Source organism: Scomber scombrus, chromosome 18, assembly GCF_963691925.1.
Source record: "Scomber scombrus chromosome 18, fScoSco1.1, whole genome shotgun sequence".
Lineage (NCBI taxonomy): Eukaryota > Metazoa > Chordata > Actinopteri > Scombriformes > Scombridae > Scomber > Scomber scombrus.
The window spans coordinates 7,313,910-7,322,657 of NC_084987.1; positions in this window are offsets into that span (position 1 = coordinate 7,313,910).

Here is an 8,748-nt window from a genome sequence, read left to right on the forward strand (position 1 = left end):
TGCTGCGTGTCACAGGGCAAAGAAAGGTCTAGACTGAGGTCTAAATAGGTTGGTATGTAACAAGTTAAAAGGAGTTCGTCCTGAAAATAAATTACTATTGCACACTGAAGGAAGCATAGCAGAAGCATCTGTGTATTTTATTCCACTTTGCATTAAAGAAACAAAACGTAGAATTAAAAAACAACATATATAACAGTACAAATATGGATTTTTACACTTATATCTGTCCCTGTGTATGCTGGAACTTGTCAGGGAACAGATCTGGGTGAGACAGTGTGTGGGTTATGACCAAAGACCATGTTTCTCACGGAATGCAGAAATGCAGATAGGATTTCTGGCTAGCTTTCTTTTGCAGAGGTTCACAGAGTTGGCACGTCCAAAATCTGCTAGATGAAGATGGAGATGCCAAACACTGATTGATTGAATAGAGAAAAATACCTGGCAGCACTGACACTGGGCTAACCTGGGAGTTTTTTTTTGTTATAACCATTTGCTCTTTAATATAGCTGTCACTAACTCTAATGTGCATTATATTTCCTGTTTTTCTCAATTACTGTTAGCATTGTATTCCTGCATCGTATTTAATGTTTTTTCTCAACTACTGTTAGCATTGTAATCCTGCATCATATTTCCTGTTTTTTCTCAACCACTGTCAGTCTGAGAAGGATGTAGACAAGCATCTACCTCCACTGATACACATTGAGTCACCAGCTGCTTCTGTTTACCTGACATCTGCTTTTGTTACCTTAGAATGATCCCTCCACATGAACATAGGGAGTGGATCCCCTTCCACAGAGCCTGTCATGTTGCAACATTGTGTTTGTACAGTAGCCCAAAACAGACAAACCAAAAACTGGTTCTAGAGAGGGCTTTTCGCCTTTTTCGTGAGTTATGCAGCCACCATAGGATCAGGCTTGGAAGAGGATATGGGGTATCCATTGGATTGCAATTTGCAACCTCACCACTAGACGCCACTAAATCCAATACACTGCACCTTTAAGGCACCTTTAGACTGTGGAACTATAACGATCATGTAAGTATATTTGCATGTAACATTGTACTTTTATAGGCTCAGGCTGTTTTTGAATACCAAAGGTCCACATGGGTTGTTTATGTCTCAAAGTGAGATCTACAAGCGCCATTTTGGATTGATGATCAAAGATTTGACCACGTTTCTCTGCCGATTGTCAACTTTCATCTTGTCCAGTCCAAAGTCAGATAAAAGGGGCCTTAAATGGGTCTCTTGGTGAAATTTGACCACATTAAATAACTCCACAGCAACATGATGAAGTCAAGTAGCCATAATGCAGTTTATTACCTTTCCTATTTTAATGCAACTGTGCAACCAGATGCAGATTAAATACTTTTGAACATGTTTTACTATTTAAATGAAAACTCAAAATTAGATTGTAGAGTCATTGTTGACTGAATTCAATCTAGTTTATTATTTACACTGATTTTTTCATCACATTCTGTTAATTACATTTTACACAGTTATTACGTTAGGAGTTTCTACAAGCAGGCTTGCATTTTAAACTGTAAATTATTTAATCCCCCTATGAATACTGACAGTATATTCATCCCTAAGAGAACAGAATATCAAGCTGGATTTGGAGCCAGCTTGATGTTTTTGCAGTTATTCAGGCATCACACACTTGTACTCTTCATTCATGTCAAAGACAGAAAGGCAGTTAGTGCAGGGGGAGCAGATTAAAGAGAAAATGAGAGATAATTGGAGTATAAACAAGGAGACATGCATTGACAGTAAGACAGCCACAGGAGAACTGAATCAAGACAGAACTAACCATATCAGGGAGAAAGATTGAAAGAGGGACTTCTTTTTCTCTTTTTCACCTGATGTACCAGTCATTGACCAAGTGAGAACAAAGGGTTTTCCATTTAATTATCTGGCTCAATTCAATCTCACGGTAGTTATATCCAACTTGATTTCTGGAAACCTCCGTCAGGCCACATCCAAGACATTACATTTAACCTTGAGATCTATAATTCATGCACTTGCAAATAAAATGTCACCAAAGCAATTTTGGCAGCATAATTGAATTTTCAAAACAGCCACAGAAGGTGGAGAGCTGTAGATCAAATCTGACTGAATTGAATATGTGTTAGCATTGGAAAAGTCTATTTACTGCATAAGATTAGAATATAAGTTACAATTATGTTTGTTCTACTGCTCATTAGAGAAACAGGTGTCTTAAATATACTCACCCAGGCCAGTGTAACAGAGCATCAGAAATGACTGGATCATTTATTTTACATGTACACTTGCTAGTGAATACCTGGGGCTGAATCATATTTAATTACCTGTTGACTCTGTTTATTGCTTAAGAGAGCTGAGTACCAATTTAATCACAAGCCACAGACTCATCGGGACGCCTTTTCATGTGTTCCTAATGAGCCTCAGGGGAAATCAGTGACATTCAGAATAGTTAACAGGGCTAATAATCCATTTAACTAATGAAATGACATATGCATCCACCTGACTCTGTGCTATCTTAAGTCTTGAGTCAACATTCCTGAGATCCTTCGGGACAGTTTTTCAGGGAGTCTGTGTGTGCTATGATAATTACTGAAACAAGGCTGCAACATCCCACATGTCTTGCAAATCGTCATGGGCTGATGAGTTAAAGCCCCATACAAATTCCCCTAAAGAGATTTACAGGAACACTTTGAAACTGAAGTTGGGCGGTGTTCATGAGCACAATGGAAACCTACCCTCAGATTTCCATTTAAATTTACTCATGAGTGTGTTTTATTTAAAAAAAGAATCAGGTTGGTAAGATTAAGAAGTTTGTTTTGGTTTCAAGGTTCTGCTGCTTTATTTTCACTGTCACTGATGACCAAATTACAGTTGCAACTCCAGGCAATACCTCTTCAACTAAAAGATGAGAAAAATACCTAATATAAAATATGGAACTTAGAATGAAAAGCCACACTTAGGTACAGTGGTGCATTGAGCTCAATGTTAACAACAGGATAACATCTAATATCACAATAATAATGCTAACATGTTGATGTTTAGTGGGTATAATATTTACCATGTTCACCGTCTCAGTTTAGCATGCTAACATTTGCTAAATAGCATCAAATACAGTACATCTGAGGCTGATGGTAAATATTTTATTAGGTTTTTGGTCATTAACAGAAGTACGGGATACAATTCAGATGAAAAGCTAAAGGTTGACCAAAGACATTACAATTCATCCTGAGGGGTGAATGAATATGTGTACTACATTTGGTGCCAGTTCATCAAGTAGATGTTGAGACATTTGACTGGATAAGAGAAAACTTTGACCTGTTGGTGGCACTAGATGAAATGTCACCGAAGTCTTTAGAGTCCTCTGGTCACCATGGATACCTGCCCCAAATTTCATGGCAATGCAGTGGTTGTCCAAAGCACAAATGAGGGGTTTGCTAATTAAAAGCTTTTAAACTCTGATACGGCTGGTCCTCAGCAGGCCTCTGAAAACCTGGCCAATCAGAACAAAGTGGGCTCATCAGGAGGGTCTGTTTGACACAAAGACTGTACTTAGGGCCTTTATAAAATGAATAAGGAGTTTTTTGGAAGTATGAATCATGCAAAGCTACTTTACTGGATTCCCAGAATAAAAATATAAAGCTGGAAACGAACATAATTGGTCTCATTTAATGATGGCTGCATTAGATGTAAGTGACCTCCATGGCTCTACTATGTTGCATGTTCACTCACTGACATGACTTACTGGGAGCCATTGTTAATGTTATTATTCACAGATGTGCCTTTCCTTCTTTGACACTACAAATTTTTGCTGTAAAAAGGCTCTTTTGTTGGTGTGAAATCAGTCTGGACAAAAAACTAATTGACAAATTGAAATTGCCATCCATAGAATCACAACGCTAACCTGGATTAAAAAAAAGTACCAATGCATAGAAAGAACATTACAATTGATGAAAGATAATTTGAGAATTGATTTGAGATTGAGAAAGATGGGTGGGAAAGAAATTACTCTGAGTTGAAAGGATCATTTCTTTTCCCTGAAATAACACGAGTAAGGATGTGAATAATGGATATTGACTGTTTTGAAAATCTTACTTAGAGAACCATGCAACCAATTGTAGGGCTTAGATTTTATTAGACATGTTATTTAAAACTGAACTGAACAAACAAAACTTTGTTACAAAACAGAATCTAATCTAAAACTTACTGGTGCAAATAAAAAATCCTACTAAGAATTATAATAGTGATTTAAATTTAAATTGATGAATGAATAATTGAAGAAACCACAAATCCCTAAACAATCACAATCATAATGCTGGATCGGGTTAAGGAATGAGTGTGTGTGCATGTGCTTTATTGTCTGTGTGTGTGTATATGTTCCTCAGTAAAATATATTGTGCCAAACAGTGATAGATAACACTACCTGCAGGGAAATCTGGGCCAATGCAATGAAGCAGAGGACGTGAGGGAAACCTTTAAAAAAGGGCCACCACAATCACAATCGTTTGTTCTCCGGCTCATCCATCACTGGGAAATCTACTCGGTACAAGTTACATTATGAAAAAAGTCAACTGGGGAGATTACTGTGTGGCCTTCATGCTGTACAGTACCTAAGAGGTGGGACAGATTAGATTAGAGTGGAGAAGCAGACCACTGTTGTGTGCTATCATGACCAGATGTTGAGTTCTGATTCAATAATACGGAGCCTTTATCAGTATCACTCCTGAGGAATATGTGTTTACCAGCTTTTTATTTAATCTCATATCTCACAGTGCAAGCGAGTAAACACAGTTGAGAGTGACACGGCTCTCAGTCCCTGAAAACAATTAGAATCAGGATGTTAACATTATCATCAGAAAACAATTTTAGGGTGAAACTATTTTTTACACCATATCCTGCCAGCAATATATGTCCCACAATGGGCTGTGTTATGTCCTGCTTGTGCCATCTAGTGGTGACACATTAGCACATTTGATAGGACTGTCATCATGAAGACATCATGAAGAGGTCATATAAACCTTCATATACATGACAGGGTCAGTTTTGTGAAAACAATTGATGTAGTCTAATGGACAAATTACCCAAAATTCTTGTTTCCCAGTTTTTGTCATATTCTTAGGGCTATAACTAACTTCTTTTTTTCCATTTTTGACTGATTTCCCCAATTAACAGATTAATCATTTAGCCCATAAAATAACAGAAAATAGTGAAAGTGGCTGAAACAAGCACATTTCCAGCAGTTTTGATCAAATATTGACAAAAATGATTATCTAATAATCAAAATAGTTGTCCATTCATGTCCTGTTGATCAACCTAATGATAAATCCATTGCAGCTTTACTTATTTTAAATATAGCCATAAGTATGTGGCTGACAGAAGATCCACACATTGTACTAGTACTGTAGCTCCCAGTGAAGTTAATTTACCAGAGCTTTACCACTGTTTGTTTTGTGATCCAGCACTTGTAGAAGTTTTTGGTTGCTAGTGCTTTTTCACCTGAACATTTATCCCATATGTGACTGCAGGACATATCATCCCAAAACCACAGGCTTTAATTGTCAGCTATAACCATCTCCTCTCTTTTAGGGAGGCTTTTCACAACATCTTGGAACCAATTTGCTCCCATTCAGCCACAAAAGCATCAGTGAGGTCAGCCTCTGATGTTGGGTAATAAGGCCTGACTTACAGTTGGCATTTCACTTCCTCCAATATCTTCTGCTCTCACTGTGCATGCATAAGTCTTTGCAGCAAGCTAAACACACATCCAATAAAAGTTGAAGAAAGCAGCTGACCTTTGAAGTTGGAGCTGGAAGCAATCGTCAAACCATGAAAAGAAATATTGGATAGTAGATTTAATCATAGTGATTAGAAATAGGAAAATAAAAATAAAATGTCACATACAATAGTTGGATACTGTGGTAATCAGTAAACAGTTATGGTCTGATTAGTTTTGGTGTAACCGGTAAAATATCAATATGCCCCATGAGCAAATACAGCACAATGTGAAACTAATGAATTTAGTAAAAAAAAAAAAAATAAAAAAAAAAAAGGCATATAGTTCTCAAGAGTAAAAGTACAATAAATGAACAGTTACTTTGATTTCTGTAATAGCAACACCTTGACAGGTACTATAATGCCTAGATGGGTTAACAGCAAATTGATGAAAGAAAATCTAAAATAACTAACCACAAAACTATAGTTAGAACCATAAAAGCTGTAATATGAGAGTACCTACTTTGTTGCATTGTCATATTGAAACATTAAAGGTACATCTCCAAACTGTTGGCACAATGTAGGTAGTAGTAAGTGTCCACATACTTTTGCTAATTCCAATATTCTGTATGCACATTTGTTGTGCAACTTGTTTTTTAATTTGCTGTTGAGTTATCAGACTGTAACGCTTCAAATTAAATTTAAAAAAACATGTTGATGCTAAACTTTTTTCTCTAATATAATTAAAACATCTGGTAGCAACTTTTTGTGGTTTCTCCAGCAGACAGTGAGTCCCTGGACTAACATGACTCATGCTGCAGCTGACTACTCAACTCATTGGCAACACCTGTCATCACTGGCGGCTGCTAACAAAGAAAACACACACAGACAAAGGAAGCAGGTAGGTAATTGCTTGATTTATGACAAATTATGGCTGTTTACACACAACAAACAAACCTCACTGCAGACAGAAAAAGACAACATTACAGGTAAGAAAATACTTTCTTTGTACCTTTAGAAAATATATAATTGTCAGACAAAACCATCAAATATTATTGAGATCATAGCAGCATTACAAACTAAAAAATGTACATTGCACAGTGGTGGAATATAATGAGGTACATTAACACTAGCACAGCACTTAAAGGCAACTTTGAGGTGCTTGGCCTTTAAATTCCCACTAGATCACTTACTGGACTTTTTACTTCACTACATTTATTTGCCAGCTTTAGTTAGTGGTTACTTTTCAGATTAACATAAAAACATATAAGAAGGTCATTAAATACAACACACGAGTTGTTCCCAAACTTTTTGGCTAGTTCTAACAAAGAGACATTGCCCCTCTAAACTTCTCATAATTCATTTCAAGAACTGTTCAAGGCACAAGGATATTAAACTCTCCAATATCTCACAAAACAGAAGAAGATTAAAGAAATTTGTGCCAGGATTTTGCTTTTCTTCTTTGGGAACCCTAATTTGGGAGCCATTGGGCTAAATTATCTAACTGTATGTAAATGCTGCTCACACATGATATCATTGGACGATTATCTGCAAAAACAAGTACTTTTTTTTAATATATATATTTTTTTATTTAAAGTAAATGCAACTAATAATCCTTTTTTAAAACTTAATTACAGTTTTAAATTAAGTACTTTTATTTGTAAGGGGTATTTTTACATTGTGGTATTGGTGCTTTTACTTAAAGATCCAAATGCTTCTTCCTCAGATTATTTATATATGTCAACTTTCCCTCATTCACTCTCTTTTTGAAAAATGAAAAGAGCTACTTTTATGATTTAGTTAACATTTTTTTCTGAATGATTTGCATCTCGACCTCATAACTCAGACAGGAGAATGAGCATGAAGTTCACCCCTTGTTCAATCTGAAAGTCAGATCATTCCTTTCAGGCAAAAACCTTCAGATGAGAGCCATTCTTACAGTTCTACTCATGAGCTAAGGCTCTAAAACTGAATTATATACAGCCTAATACAAAAGTGCTGCTCTGCCAAACACCATACAGACGTAATTGAATTCACATTCAATTATAGCTCAACATATCATCAATATTATAGCCTCCTCCAAGGCCCAAACGAGTTCAAAGGCTCACCTTTGGATTTTTCTTACTCTTCTACTACCCATACTTCAAAACACACCTTATCTGTATACCTCATTTATTCTATTGGATATTTACAAGCCTCCATTTGATTTCAACTTTCTGCCCTCAGTTAATCAGGCCAACAATGTTTAAACAAACTGTTAATGTCTCATCATGAGCAAAAGAAGAGAATCCCAACCAACAAAACTAGAAAATATCATTAAGTTAAATAACACAAGGCTAATAAGAATTCACTGCATGACTCCGCTTTGCTTTTCCAATTTTCTGTGTTCGTCCTCTCCCATCTTGTTTTGTCTTGTCTCGTCCTTGAGGAAATCTTCAGTCCATTTGAACAAAATATGTGATTTAACTTCATAGACCTTGATGTGGGCGTGCAAGGACGGCAGGCAGGCATTTATGTTTTTGTTTGTTAAGAATATCATAAAACATGAGAATCCTTTTGATCCGACACGCAATAGTCCTGCAGATTTCCAAACTCTTAAACTAACCTAAATCTTTAAAAGTACTCTTGACATTTGAAAGATAATGAACGTTATAGCTTTTAAGTGGAAGTGCTTTTATTTAACTAATGTCCTTACATTTCAAACAGTCAATTACACAGAACCTTAAAGAAAATAAGTTAACCAGAGGTATCTGAGGAATTGTTTGAACATAATTCGACATTTGCTTTGATTCTGACATTGAGATGAAAAGATAGATACTAGTGTCATCTTTGAGATAAGGATGCTGCTGGAGTTTTATGAAGATATTATTTCCCCTCATTCCTGAGCGTGCAATGGAATATTTTGAGCATAGAAAAAGAATTTGTACAGATATAGTCGTGCAAAGAATCATTTAATTTGAGGAAACAGCTCTTTTGCTATTACCCACTCAATTTATCTGCTCGCAAAGTCTTTTACAGCCATGTGGATATTAATAAACACA